The following is a 15,399-nucleotide window of genomic DNA, read 5'->3' as shown; positions in this document are numbered from 1 at the left end:
TGAACTACTCCTCTAGTCTGTGCATGCAAACAGATGCTCACACCCAGGTATACACAAACACACATATACACACACACACTTAATAAAAATCAAATACTTTTTAAAGATTATAGAAGACAATGTTAACATAAGCCAAGTAAATGAGAGGAGACAATAAAGCAACAGCTGTAGTCTTAGAGTGTCTCCTCAAACTATCATATGGCAGAGCCATCATGGAGGGATTCAGCATCCTTTACCAAAGTGACTCCAGAGAGCTGCTTCAATCCTCCAGCCACATGAAGAAGTAACGAAAAGGCACAGCCCACCAACTTACTGTATTGGCTAGCTGGCCTGTTCCATTTTGTTGTAACACATGAGTCTAATGTAATAACCCCAAGGCCACAGTGTCATGCTTGCTTACTGAAGCTCAGAAGGCTTGGTGGCAGCGCATGCGGTGACTAGTTTCCTGTTCTTTGATATCAAGCATGCCTGAGTCATGAGCAACACTCTAATTCACCCTTGTCAATACCACACACAGAGGCTGCATGCAAAACCCCTACCTTTGCTCTGCCTCCTGAGCTGTTCAATAAGATGCAGAATAGTGTCGAAACTAATCATCTCACAGTCTTCTAAGTTTCCCTCAGATGGTGATATTAGTTTGTTAAGGTCAACTATAAGATTTCCTTGTTCTTTGTCACACATAATATTTCCTTGTTCTTTGACCTACAAAATGAAAAATAGCAATTTCAGATATCTTCATGCTGTGTACCCCATATACTAAATATAAAAAGAGACAAATACTCATGTTNTACATAAGTAACAAGCAAGATGCTTCTGAAAGACCTAATTTTGACAGGAAAGACTGTCAAAATTATTGGTGACTTTTACAAATGTTTTGGGAGAAAATATTTGAATATAACAAAAGAATCTTAATTTTTATTTTATTTTTACTGTATTTCTTTTTTTTTATTTTTTATTAGATATTTTCCTAATTTACATTTCAAATGTTATCCCCGTTCCTAGTTTCCCCTCTGAAAATCCCCTATCCCCTCCTGTATCCCCCTTCTCCCCAACCCACCAACTCCCATTCCTGGTCCTGGCATTCCCCAATTCTGGGGCCTAGAGCCTTCACAGGACCAAGGGCCTCTCCTCCCATTGAAGACCAACTAAGCCATCCTCTGCTACATATATATCTAGAGCCACAAGTTCCACCATGAGTTTTCGTTGATTGGTGGTATAGTTCCAAGGAGCTCTGGGGGTACTGGTTAGTTCATGTTCCTCCCATGGGACTTCAGTCCTCTTCAGCTCCCTGGGTATTTCTCTGGCTCCATCATTGGGGACCTTGTGCTCTGTCTAATGGATGACTGTGAGCATTCACTTCTGTATTTGCCAGGCACTGGCAAAGCCTCGCAGGAGACAGCTATATCAGGCTCCTGTCAGCAGGCTCTTGTTGGCATCTGCCTAGTGACTGGGTTTGGTGGTTGTTTATGGGGTGGATTCCATATTTCTAACTCACTTTATAATGTATTAGTTTGACTTTTATGCTGTATCTTAATAAATATGATTTTAAATTAATTTCCCATACCTCTTCCTTCTCATTGGAAGTTTTCTTTGAAGACCTACAAAAAAATGATACCCTTAAAGATGAATATTAAATTTGTAAAATAAAACACAAAAAAGTTTATTTCCCCTATCCATACAACTTACCAGGTATTACAAATAAAATAATTTATTTCCTACAAAGGAAATAAGCTTTAGAAAAGAAGAGGAACATTGATATACAATTTATACCACTACTATAATCATAAAAAGATGGAAATTACAATTGGAGACACAGCTCCAGTTAACAGCAGGTACAGCTTCTGCACAGGGGGAGTTGAGTTGAGTGCAATAGCCAGGATGCTGTGTGGCTGTATGACTCACAACCAACTCTAACTCCAGCTCCAGAGACATCTAATACCTGTGCCTTCTTCAGCCACCTGCACACATCTGCACACTCAACTACAAGCACACACATGAGCATACAATTTAAAATAATGATGATAATAATATTAATTTTTAAGTAATAAATGTAATCCAGTATTATGCTAGTTAGGATAAGGGGACAACATAATATCCGATGCTTTGTTTAATAGAGGTAAATAGACCAACATTTCCCATGTCATTCTCAGAAAAATAAGTCTCATATTTAGTAAAACCTACTTTATTAATATTACTGTACTCCAAATACGTGTTCAGAATGGAAAGGGTTAGCTGTTCTTAGGCCTTACTATGTAATTACTGCCAATTGTTCTAAGCATTAGACTTGCTTTAAATTTATTTTAATTCCAAAGACAACGTATTTCAGATTCTATAATTGTAAGAATTCAACACAGAAAGACCATGTGAATAGGTAACAGATTTTGAATTCATACTCAGAAATTCTGGAACCATACTTTTTTCCATACTACTCTATGAAAAATTACTTTTCAACTTCAAGGAGATTTCAATGAAATAACAGAAGATGACCATAAATTATCATACCACTTCAGTAAAAGCTATACCTAATAATGTGACATTTTCAACTGGTTTTTCTTTAGAAAGTATCTCACAGCCCAAATTTCCAATTCTCCTGCCTCCGCCTCTTCAATGTTGAGGAAACTGGTAGAAAGCACTCTTATTTTCAAAATCTAAAAAGATGTGGATTGACACAACAGTTCAGTTGTTAAGTCCCTAAGTTGCAAGTGTGAGGGCCTGAGTTTGATTTGCCAGAAATTTGGAGGCACAAAAAAAAAAAAAATAGCCATGTGTGATGGTGTGGTGTGCACTAGAAATCAAGCACTGGGGAGACAGAAACAGGAGGGTGCCTAGAACCCTTGTCTACCCAATGGCAGAGGGGAAGAATAAAACTTTTCCAAAAAGCACCATCCCATAGGCTACAATGGTGTCCAGTTACTGAATCACCTAATTTTGATAGGTGAATTGAAAATGGTCTGAGAACCACCCCTGGCATTGGTGCAAAACTAAGTTCTGCAACACTGAATTTGCCATCATCATTTTCAAATCAACCATGCATATAAAAAGAACTCATGGCTTCACTTTGTCCAAAATGTACAGTGAGTCCCATGAAACAGTTGAAAAAATTGAAAGATAAAATAGAGGAAATTTAAGAATAAATGGATATGTTATTTTTCTGGGAGGAATTCCAGGGGCTATAAAAACATGAAATTACAAACTGCATTCGGCTTTTCTATATATGTCCTACCAATTCCAGTCCACATAAATTAGAAAACACTAAAACTTCTCATGTGTCTTCAGTGAAGTGGAAATAGTTGGAGGAGAACCAGAGTTCTTTTTTTTTTGGACTATGTTTCTCCAGTGGTTTTCACATTTAAATGCTCAATCTATGCAACCTATTAATGCACACGTTATTGAAATAAAGATAGGCTCAATGACCAATAGGATGTGTGTGTGTGTGTGTGTGTGTGTGTGTGTGTGTGTGTGTGTGTGCACCCATGTGTCTATATGTGCATTTGTGTGCACCGGTGTGTTTGCATGAGTGTGGGTGCACATGATTGAGTGTCTCCATGCATGCAAGTGTCTGAGTGTGCATGTGTGCATGCGTGCTTATGTGCATGAAGATAGACTTGGGTTTTGTCTGTGGCTGTCCTACTACTCACTGTGGCTGACCAAAATCTTAAGGCAATCCCCACTTGCCAAAGTTATGAGTGTTGAGAATGTTAGGGATTCACTATCAAAAAAGAAAAAGAAAAAACTTTGAAAAAAACAGTCACCGAAGAGAAGAAATTCTTTTCAAAATGTACTTTTATTTACTATAGCAGTTTCTAAAGAAATGAATATAAAAGACAGATTTTTAAAAGTAATGTTTAAGCTATTCATTTTTAATCAAATGTCAGAATATAGATGTCAAAATCTATACTTTAAAAACAGGCTAAGCCAGTGATTGGGCAGTGTAGAGGAAAGGGAGAAAAGGAGACTCAAGAGTGGGAAGTGGGATAGGTAGGAGGAGAGGAGGAAGGTGAAGGGAGAAGAGAGGATGGAGGGAGAGGAGGAGATGCCACCATGAACCAGAACCCCCTGGTCAGGGGAAACCTCAAGAAGCAAGGGGTCTCATAGCTAGTGAATAATTTAGTACAGTGCCAGAACTGCCCAATCCAGGCATACAGCTTATAACTATAATATCTGGATTACGTGGGGTTTTATACCTATGTAATAGGATTGGAAAATCCAACAACAGGGCTTCAGGGATGGTGCACACTATAGAACTCCATAAAAACATAAAGATAAAAGAATTAGTAACTTTACCTGTCTAATTCATCAACTTCCTCTATCTTTTCTTCCTTGTTTTCTAAAAGTTTTGCCAGGTTGTCATGGTTTTTTAATTGAGCCAGTTTAAGTGGTGTGAAGCTATCCTATAAAAAATAATAATTTATAACACTCAAACTTGATATTTCTCAATGGACAATCATGTGGAAGGCACAGTGGAGCTCACATCCTCTGAGGGTCTGTGAGCCACATTCTTGACCTCTCAAACATAGTGCTCTCACACAGATCCATTCTTCATAAGCCATCAGAGTACATTTGATACCTGTATCAGTTAATTCACAACCTATGCCTTAGTGAACCACTTGAAACAAAATGTCTGCCATGGGTTCCTTATACCACTAGTAGAGTCTAAACAGTTCCTTCCATAGCCTGGTGAGAATGCAAATGCTTCTCAAATGCTGTCAGCTCCAAGTCACTGAAGCAGAGAATGTTTGCCAAAAAAGCACCACGCAGAGAGGATAACACATGTCACAGTATTTCTTCCATACTGGACCTATTGTGTGCATATTAATACTATTTCTCTAACAAATGAACATGGCATTTATGTTAGACATCATATTCTGGAAAATAATATTCTTTGNAATATGAAGGATTAAACCCTGTGCTAGAGATGCAATTAAGTAATCTCTCAAGAAAAATATTGAAAACTTTTCAACTATGATTTAAATTTGGGGAATTAGACTTTTTAGTCTAGTTCTTTACAATAAAGCTGTAATGAAAATCAGCATAAAATTCAGTCAATTGANAANGNGCCCTGGACAACTTCTCCAATAGTATTTACTTCACTTATATTGCATTGTCACTGAAATAAGTATTTAGTTGGAAATGAATATCAAAGTCAACTGTGAGTTTTCATAGGCCAGGCATGNTAGAGAATGTNCAAAAGCCATCACTTCAGAGGTGAAGGAAGATACAAGTTCAATGTCATCCTCATTACATAACAAGTTCCAGGCCAACCTTGATTGTGTAAAATTCTGTCTCATAAACTAAGGGACAAACCAACTCTCTAGTTATCTAACTACAACTGAAGGTCCAGTGTTGTCAGAACTCTATGAAATGAACTGACATGCTGAGATGGGTACTATGGGATTAAACTGACAGGAAGATTCATAATTTAGGCACTTGTAATGTAGAAACCCGGTATCTTATTGATGTTTGTTCATGCATTGGAAGTATAAGGCAACATGAAACCCTGAACTTCAGACTTGCCACGGATGGAGGTAATAATTCTCTTTAGAATGTTCATCAGGAGAGTAAAGGAGGAGAAAGTNCTTCAGGGAAGGAAAGCTTGGGAAGAAGGAGTTCCCATCAAATCTGACTCATCTAGACAAGTCTTAAGTTTGTGAGATTTATAAAATTCACTTATTACATCTAGCATTTGAGAGATTCTTATATAAAAGCTGCATCACGATCCCAATGAACTATTTTAAAGTATGTAGCAAATAATCTGTAAATCAAAGCTGTATCTTCTGTACCTCATTCCTTATAGTGATGTCAGCATGATGGGCCAGCAGTTTNGCTGCCATTGACATGTTGTTATGCCAAACAACATAGTGCAGTGCTGTGTTCCCACTACTATCCATAGCATTTGGATCAGCACCGTGTTCTAATAACATGGCCATACATTCTTCACGCTCATACTGTGAATCCTGTGGGTATTAAATCAAAAAATAGATGGGAAACATTTGAAAAACAAAAATTTCATAGATTTCACTAATTATTTGCATTTAGCTGAGATCATGTTTATTCCCAGAATCCCTATTGAATCTGTGTCACCCTGAAATTGTTGGGTGCTGTCTACCTTAATTAGTGCTGTGCTGTTATCACTGTTGCAGAGATCAATGTCACAATTCCGCTCTATTAGAAGGGCAACTACATCCGGATGGCCATGCACACAAGTACAGTGTAACATAGTTCTGTGAAAATGAAGAAATTTTAAGAATTTTTACAAAAAATAGGTAAAACCACACAATTATTCAATTAATTCTCATTAACTTGGGGCAGCCAAGTCAAAGACATTTTTTGTTTCTATTGTTGGAAACATGGCACATACATTCCTATATGGGAGGCAAGGATACCATCACTGAGCTTAATGCCTGATGTGTTCGTTACGTTTCCATTGCTGCAATGAAACAACACAACCAAAGCCACATGGGGAGGAAGATAGAAATGGTCCTCACAGTCTGTCTTCTAATGGCCCTCAGAACCTTCCCAAGCCAGGCCTCCATCCACTGAATTACCCTCAACATTCTTAACAACCAAGCTCCTACAGAACAGCTCACCAAGTATTGAAAATTCAGCGGAATTTCTTGCACAATATTCCAAAGTCCTTCTGCAATCCTCCCCCCCACACACACCCACACCCACCTCACCCCACCCCACCCCCAAAAAACATGGTCAGCTCTTTCGTGGCAATCCCCTCTAAGTTAGTGCCAAGTTGTCATATTTAGGATTTCCACTGTGTGATGAAACACAATGACCAAAACTACTTGGGGATGAAAGGGCTTATTTCACACACCGTTCTAGATAACAGTTCATCTCTAAAAGCTGTGAGGGTAAAGAACTCCTGTAGGCAGGAGCTGATTACGGCAGGCTGTGGAGGAGGGCAGCTTACTAGCTTGCTCTCCATCTCTTCCTGAGCCTGATTTCTTATGGAAACCAGAACCACCAGCCCGGGATGGCACCACCCACAATGGGCAGGGTCCACCATCAATCACTAAGTAAGGAAATGCCCTACAGAATTGCCTACATTCAGATCTTAAGGAGAAATTGTTTCAGTTGAGGTTCCCTCCTCTCAGATGACTTTAGCTTGCTTCAAATTGACCTAAATCATCTAGCACAGTTGGCTGAAGTAACCATTCTAAATTAGAACTTACCTCAATTTGGATTCTAATCCTACTTTAAACTCTGTTGCTACCCACTGTTTTATCCTCTCCATATCTAAGCCCCTCATGCATAAAAAGGGAATCAGAGTAAGCTCATCTCACAGGTCATAGTGGGATTATTGAACAAACACTCATGCAAAGGATTTAGAGCTGTTTCTACCATGAAACTGCTCAGCGTTTAGATGTTTGGATATTTCTCTTTAAGACGTGGTCTTGCAGCAGAGCTCAGGCTGGTCTTGAATTCACCATGTGTCTCAGGAGCCTTAAACTTGCAACCCTTCCCACTGTAGGCCACTGGTACCTGGCATCACAAGTGACCACACTCTGTCTGGCTTATGACACTCTGACAACGTTACACTAGCGTGTGGCTTATAACTCATGATGTATTGAGCTTTACCTGATAGCAGGTTTTAGATTTCATAATTCATAAAGTGTGTAGGAATCATAACCAACTGTGCTTACTTTGAATCACAGGTGATATATTCTAAAGAATTCTGGGAGTTCTAGTCATAATATTTAAATACATTCAAGATGTGAAAAGAGGATATGATAATAGCAAATGATTTCTGAACATAACTATTTCTTTGATTTCTAAATCTTTCGCTAAAGAAAAACCAGGACTCAAATAAGAAAGTATGGATAATTTTAGAGATGGCTCAGCGGTTAAGAGCACTGACTGCTCTTCCAGAAGTCCTGAGTTCAAATCCCAGCAACCACATGGTGGCTCACAACCATCTATAATGGGATCTGGCACCGCCCTCTTCTGGCACACTGCTATACATGCAATATTCTCATATACATTTAGATTTATACAGTGTTAAGAAATGTGAAGTTTCAGCCGGGTGTGGTGGCACATGCCTTTAAACCCAGCACTGGGGAGGCAGAGGCAGGCAGATTTCTGAGTTTGAGGCCAGCCTGGTCTACAAAGTGAGTTCCAGGACAGCCAGGACTATACAGAAAAACCCTGTCTCGAAAGAAAATACGAAAGAAAGAACGAAAGAACGAACGAAAGAACGAAGGAATGAAAGAAAGAAAGAAAGAAAGAAAGAAAGAAAGAAAGAAAGAAAGAAAGAAAGAAAGAAAGAAAGAAAGAAAGAAATGTGAAATTTCAATTACGGGATAGTAGTTTCAGATACTGGTATGATTTTCCCAAGTAACTACACTTTACAATTTTTTAATTCAGAAATGCTGCTAATTGAAAGGAAAGAGGTAAAGTTTCTATTGGACTTTAGACCCATTTCTCTAAANTTTCTACTCAGCTCAAGAAAATCTGCACAGAAGCTGTTGAACCTGTGCTTGAATTAGGGAAAGGCTGGAAGAAGCTGAAAAGGAGAGTGACCCTGTAGGAGGACCAGCAGTCTCAATTAACCTGGACCCCCCAAGATCTCTCAAACACTGGACCACCAATACACCATACACCAGCTGATATGAGGCCCCCAACACATATACAGCAGAGGACTGCCGGGTCTGGGTTCAGTCAGGGAAGATGCACCTAACCCTCAAAAGACTCGGGGCCCTAGGGAGTTTAGAGGTCTGGTTGGGTGAAGTGGGGGGGTGGAGACATTCTTGTGGAGACATGGGTTTGGGAAGGAGGTATGAGATGTGGAACAGTCCAAGGGTGTACCAGGAGGGGGCAATAAAACCTGGAGTGTAATTAATTAATTAATTTTAAAAAGAAAGACCAAAAGAGAAGATGAAAGGCATTTACAAGCCATAGAATAAGTATGCTACATAACAGAAAATCCAAGTGAATTTGGTGAACTACTGAGTAAAGATAATAGATAAAGATTAGGAGTTCAATGATTTATATTGAAAATTTTTGAGCATTTTAATAAATTTAATTATCAATTCTATTAACTATCACTCTCAACCCATAAATCATGGAATGAGTAAGACTGCACTTACAGTTGTTTTATCATCAGGTCATAAGAGGTATAAATTAACATATTCTCTGTGATAATTCTCTTCCCATAATGTGAGGAAATAACATTGAGAAAAGAATATTCATTTGCAGTTCATATATTAACTGCAAAGCCTTTACATTAACATTTGGTGCTACTCTAGGTTGATTCTTTGGACTAAAGTCATTCATTGTCGTGTGTGTGTGTGTGTGTGTGTGTGTGTGTGTGTGTGTGTGTGTGAGTTTTTGAGTGCATAAGTGCATATAAGAGTGCTTATATGTGTTAGTGTGTGTCTGTGTATGCTTGTGTGCATGTGAGTGTATATGAATGTGTATGTATCTTTGTGTCTGGATGTGTGCATGTGTGTGTTCATGAGTGTGTGTGCATGTATGTCATGAATGTATATGTGTGTGTTCATGGGGGGGTGTTCATGGTGGTATATGTGTTTGTGTGCCTGTTTGTTAGTGTGTGTGTGTGTCTGTACGCATTGTGGGCGTGTGTGTGTGTGAGAGTGTGTCTGTATATCTGTGTGTGTGCATGTAGGGTTAAGGTTATATGTGTGCATGTTTGTGTGAGCATATGTGTGTGTGTGCCTGTGTGCACTGTAGGCATGTGTGGTGTGTGTGTTTGTGTGTGTGTGTGTGTGTGTGTGAGTGTGTGTGTGTGTGTGTGTGTGTGTGTGTGTGTGCTTGCATGTGTTCCTATGTATATTCTGGATAAATGATGTTATTAAATCTTTAAATTTGTTTTATTATTTCCCCATCAAGGCACATTTAAGAAAAGTTTTTCATTTAAATAGTTGCAATATAGGGTATTCATGTTTTCATTTATTGAAATAAATATGTANTTCAATATTCAGGAAGCTATGTTGAATTGGTTTAAATGACAACTTGCCACAACTTAGAATCACCTGTAATCAGAGCCTTAACTGTGGGATTTTCCACATCAGGTTTGCTGTGTGGGGTGTCTATGGGGTATTCTTTGTTAATTTTTGTGAAAAGACACACTGTGGGTGCCAATGTTCCATAGGCTGAGTAATGATACCCAACAGTGAGCAAATCGGTTGCTTTTGGGTTGGTAGTTTAGTTCCTGGAAACTGGGGGGGCAGGGGAGTCTGGTTGGTTGATACTGTCCTTTCTATGGGGTTGCAAATCCCTTCAGGAATTTTGGTTCTCCCTCTAACCTACTGGAACCCATTCTGTTCCAATGGTTGGCTGGGAGCTTCAGCATCTGTATTGGTCAGGCTCTGGCAGAGCCTCTCAGGAGATGCCATATCAGGCTCCTGTCAACAAGTGCTTCTTGGCATTAGCAATAGTGTCTGGTTTCGTGTCTACAGATGGGATGGATCCCCTCTCCCAGCCGAGTCCCTTCCTCTGCCTTTTCCCTCCCAAGTAGGATTGAGGCATCCTCATTTGGGCCCTTCAGCTTGTTAACTTCTTGAGTTCTGAGGATTGTATACTGGGTATTCTGTATTTTTTGGTTAATATCCACTTAATAGTGAGTTCATACCATGATGCCCTTGGGGTCTGAGTTACCTCACTCAGGATGATATTTTCTAGTTCCATCCATGTGCCTACAAAACCCATGATGTCCTCACTCTTAATAGCTGAGTAATACTTCATTGTGTAAATGAACCACATTTTCTACATCTATCCTTCCATTGTGGGACATCTGGGTTGTTTTCAGCTTCAGGCTGTCACTAATAAGGCTGCTATGCACGTTGAGGAACATGTGCCCCTGTGGCATGGTAGGGCATCTTTTGGATATATGCCCAAGAGTGGTATAGCTGGGTCTTCAGGTAGATCTATTTCCAGGTTTCTGAGGAACTTCCAGATTAATTTCCAGAGTGGTTGTGCTGGTTAGCAGTCCTACCAGCAATGGAGGAGTGTTTCTCTTTGTCTACATCTCCATTAACATGTGCTGTCATCTCAGTTTTTGACCTTACCCATTCTGATTGGTGTAATGTGGAATCTCAGGGTCATTTTGATTTGCATTTCCCTGATCACTAAGGACTTTGTACATTTCTTTGAGTGTTTCTTGACCATTTGAGAGTCCTCTGTTGTGAATTCTATTTAGGTCAATATCTCACTTTTTAATTGGGTTGTTTGTTCTTTTGGTGGTTAGCTTCTTGAGTGTCTTTATATATTTTGAATATTGGCCTTCTCCAAATGATACAAATAATCAACAAAACCAAAATCTGGTTCTTTGAGAAAATCACCAAGATAGAAAAATGTGTAGCCAAACTAACAAAAGGGCCCAGAGACAGTATCCAAATTATCAAAGTCAGAAATGAAAATGGAGACATAACAACAGAAACTGAGGAAATTCAAATAATCATCAGATCATACTGCAAAAGCCAACACTCAACAAAACTGGAAAATCTAAGTGATGTGGATGATTTTTCTAAACAGATACCACATACCAAAGTTAAATCAAGAGCAGGTAAACTATCTAAACAGGACCATATCCCCTAAGGAAATAGAGGAAGTTATTTAAAAACAAAAAACCCTCCCAACCAAAAATAGCCTAGGACCAGATAGTTTCAGTGCAGAATTCTATCAGGCCTTCAAAGAAGAACGAATGCCAATATTCCTCAAACTATTTCATAAAATAGAGACAGAAGGAATACTACCCAATTCTTTCTATGAAGCCACAATTACTCTGATACCTAACCACACAAGGACCCAACCAAAAAAGAGAACTTCAGGCTAATTTCTCTTATGATATAGATGCAAAAATACTCAATAAAATTCTTGCAAACCAAATTTAAGAACACATCAAAACCATCATTCACCATGATCAAATAGGCTTCATCCCAGGGATGCAAGTTTGGTTCAATATACAAAAATCCATTAACTTAATCCACGATATAAACAAACTCAAAGAAAAAAATCACATGGTCATCTCATTAGGTTCTGAAAAAGCATTTGACAAAATACATCCCTTCATGTTTAAAGTATTGGCGAGATCAGGAATTCAACACCCATTCCTAAACATAGTAAAAGCAATATACAGCAAAACATCAGCCAATAACAAATTAAATGGACAGATTTTCACTTTTATAGTTATACTTCCCTGCTCACTATTATGACTGCAGTCATTAAACTTCTTGAAAAACTTGTATAAATGGAAAGCAAGCCTGCATTTGAGATAAACATATTCTACAACTTATTTTCAGAAAACCGCAACTAAAATAATGATGTCTAATTATTTTGGTGTATATAATAAACTGATTAATTAACAAAACTTCAGCTTTTCATTTACAGTTGTTTTATAAATCTAGAGGGATTAGGTGTTTGGAGAGTATATCAATATACAGAACAAATAGGTTGTGAAAATTATTACATGTACCATATTCATAATCTGGCTCTTTCCAAGAAACTTCATGTGTTCATGGCAGGAATCACAGATAAGGAATAAAACTAAGGTGCCATCTTACTAGGATGGCATATTCCATGTGAATTCTTTGTGATGTACAGATTGAGAAAATGATGGAATCAAACCACCCCATACAAAATTGCTGAGGGAAACCAAAGCTATAGTATAGTTTTCAGATGATGAAAAACACAAAGAAATATCAAGGTCAGGTAGGAGTAAAGGGGATGCAGCCTGTGTGGCTCTCCACAGGCCAAGGAAAGCTAAACCTTCCAGAAGATAAATCATGTGGTCCTGAATGCCTACCATGGGCTACAAAATGAGACCATAGTTTCCAGAAGCCTGAAATTCAGCTAGAGATAGCCTTTGAAAATGACCACTCTCAGAATCAACACACTGATGTAGATCTGAGAGTGTCAACACTGTCAGCAAAAGCAGGACAAAGCACCCACAAAGCAAGCTCAGTAGGATAGAGTCCAGGCAGCACTGGTTCAAGTGTCAACTGAAGGCTGTTCCACTGTTGCCAAGCAACGCATCTGAACACAGGCATGCGCACTCTGACCAATGGGAAAGCTGAAGTCCAATAACTGTGATAGAGGTTCTCAGCATACTTGCTGTGCATGCACAAGACCTAATCTGGAAAATTGGCTTACTAGCTCAACTTATCATGGCCTTGATTGGAGACTTCTCAAGTCTGCACTGGTTTANTCTCAAGGACACTTTCCTAAGACATCTCAGTCACCCTGCCCGTTGTTTGCCTTCATTTCTAAGGAAAAAAGTCACTGAGCCCCCACTGTGGTCTATGGGAATTTAGCTGGAGTCACCAGGAAAGGAAGATGACTTTGGTGGCTCCAGAAGCACTGACAAGAGCAACGTATTTTTTTCCTCTCTACTTAATGGCCAGCAGGTCAAAGAAGAGGTAAAGAAAAACATCAAAGACTTTCTAGAATTAAATGAAAGTGAAAGCACAACATACCCAAATTTATGGGACACAAAGTAATCGGTGCTAAAAGATAAGATCATAGCACTAAGTGCCTTCATCAAAAAAAAAGGAGATTATTCATAATAACAACCTAAATGTATACTGAAAGGTCTAGAAAAAAAGAAGCAAACGCACCCAAAAGGAGTAGACACCAAAAATAATCAAACTCAGGATGGAAATCAATCTATTAGAAACAAAGACAACAGGACAATGAGTCAACCAAAGAGATGGTTCTTTGAGAAAATCAACAAGATAGACAAACCACTATCCAAACTAAGTAAGAGGCAGAGAGATAATATCCATCTTAACAAAATCAAAAATCAAAAGGGAAACATAAGAACAGACCCTGAGAAAATCTAAAAATCATTAGGTCTTACCTGAAAAGCATATTCTCAAATAAAACTGGTAAATCTGAAGGAAATGGGTGATTTTCTAGATAAATACTCATCAAAGGTAAATCAAGATCAGGGAAACTAACTAATCCTATAACTCCTAAAGAAATAAAAGCAGACATTAAAATCTAGAGGCTGATAGACCGAGGTTCCCAAGTTCCAGGCAATCCACTCTCAAGGGCCAAGATCATCATCAGGTCCCACAAGAAAACCAGCCAAGAAGACTGAGGACAGTATTCTGGTGTCCCAGGGGTGGCTAGTACATCCCACAAGTCAGAGATGGACACAGAAAGGGTCTCCTGGGAGCAGACTAATGACAAACTAGAAGTCGGCTAGGGGATAAAGGCATTGGCTCTGCAAACGTGGTGACCTCAAGAGATCTGTCCTCAGAACTCTTGAAGGTGGAANGAGACATCTGACTCCAAACCATTGTCCTCTGACAGCCAGATACACATCCTACCCCAACACAACACACACAGCTATAGAAAGTATTAAAAGTTCAAAAAGAAGGCCAGGAGGCCAAGCCTGACAGCCTACCTGACAATATATACACACACACAAACACACACACACACACACACACACACACACACACACACACACATACACATACACACACACACTGAATGAGAACAACAGGTGACATCCCAAGGTCACCTGACCGTCAGGGACCTAACCAGACTAGTTGAGCTGGTTTCTAGTTCAGAACCTCTGCCTAGGAGGAACCAGCCCTGCATCCTAGCATCCTAGGGCATAGATTTCTGGAGAGCCCCTCCCCCCCGAGACCTTGAAATCTTCCTCTGCCTACTGAGGCCTTTCGTTTTCTGGAGTACCACCCCCAAACCCCTCTTCTCACACTCTCACACACATATACCCCTCAGACAGCATCTACATCTGGAACTGACTGATATACAAGGTAGGAGCTCCAAGCTGCCTAGGCAGCTGAGGCCCCAGTTTTACAAACAAAATGAAATTATTTCCAGGAAGTCTCAGGCTGGCTGTGTAAGCACATGCATGGTGTGTGTGTGTGTGTGTGTGTGTGTGTGTGTGTGTGTGTGTGTGTGTGTGTTTGTGTGTAAATATGAGTATGTGACTTTTTCCATTACCAGCATCTGTCTAGCTGTACCTCAGAATATTACTGCTTTTCTCTCTGTTCCATGTTTCTGGCCCTTTCTTCGTGGTTTTGCTCGCCTGTCCCAGTCTTTGATTCTCACTGGATCTAGTTTGATTTCTTTATTAAATGCTCCAGAGAGCAAAGAGGTGTTTCCTCTTTCTAACTTTGCCCCTGGACCCTCTGGCTCTCATGCAAGTCTTGGATTAATGGGAAATGGGTCGATCCCTACAAAGCTTGCTGCTCAATCATGACATGAGTTCATGTCCCTAGCAGGCTTGTAAAAACCTGGGTGCAATGATGGAAGTCTGTAATTCCAGTGCTCGGGAGGTAAAGACAGCAGAATTCCTGGAATTCTCAGGTCAGCTAGAATAGTTGAATGGGTGAGCTTTAGATTCAGTGAAAGACCCTACCTCAAAAAAGAAAGAAAGAAAGAAAGAAAGAAAGA

The 15,399-nt window shown here is 39.4% G+C and overlaps 1 long non-coding RNA gene across 1 annotated transcript; it reads right to left on the bottom strand.

The window, feature by feature from the left end:
• Window positions 1-4,290: 4,290 nt before the first annotated feature.
• On the bottom strand, window positions 4,291-6,135 carry LOC110308162. Its single transcript, XR_002379527.2, has 3 exons — window positions 6,107-6,135; window positions 5,781-5,954; window positions 4,291-4,391 (listed from the first exon to the last, which is right to left on the bottom strand). It is a non-coding gene; the product is annotated as an uncharacterized LOC110308162 (long non-coding RNA).
• Window positions 6,136-15,399: the final 9,264 nt, after the last annotated feature.

This window comes from Mus caroli, chromosome 2 (assembly GCF_900094665.2).
Source record: "Mus caroli chromosome 2, CAROLI_EIJ_v1.1, whole genome shotgun sequence".
Classification (NCBI taxonomy): domain Eukaryota; kingdom Metazoa; phylum Chordata; class Mammalia; order Rodentia; family Muridae; genus Mus; species Mus caroli.
This window is presented reverse-complemented; position numbering and strand designations above follow the sequence as displayed.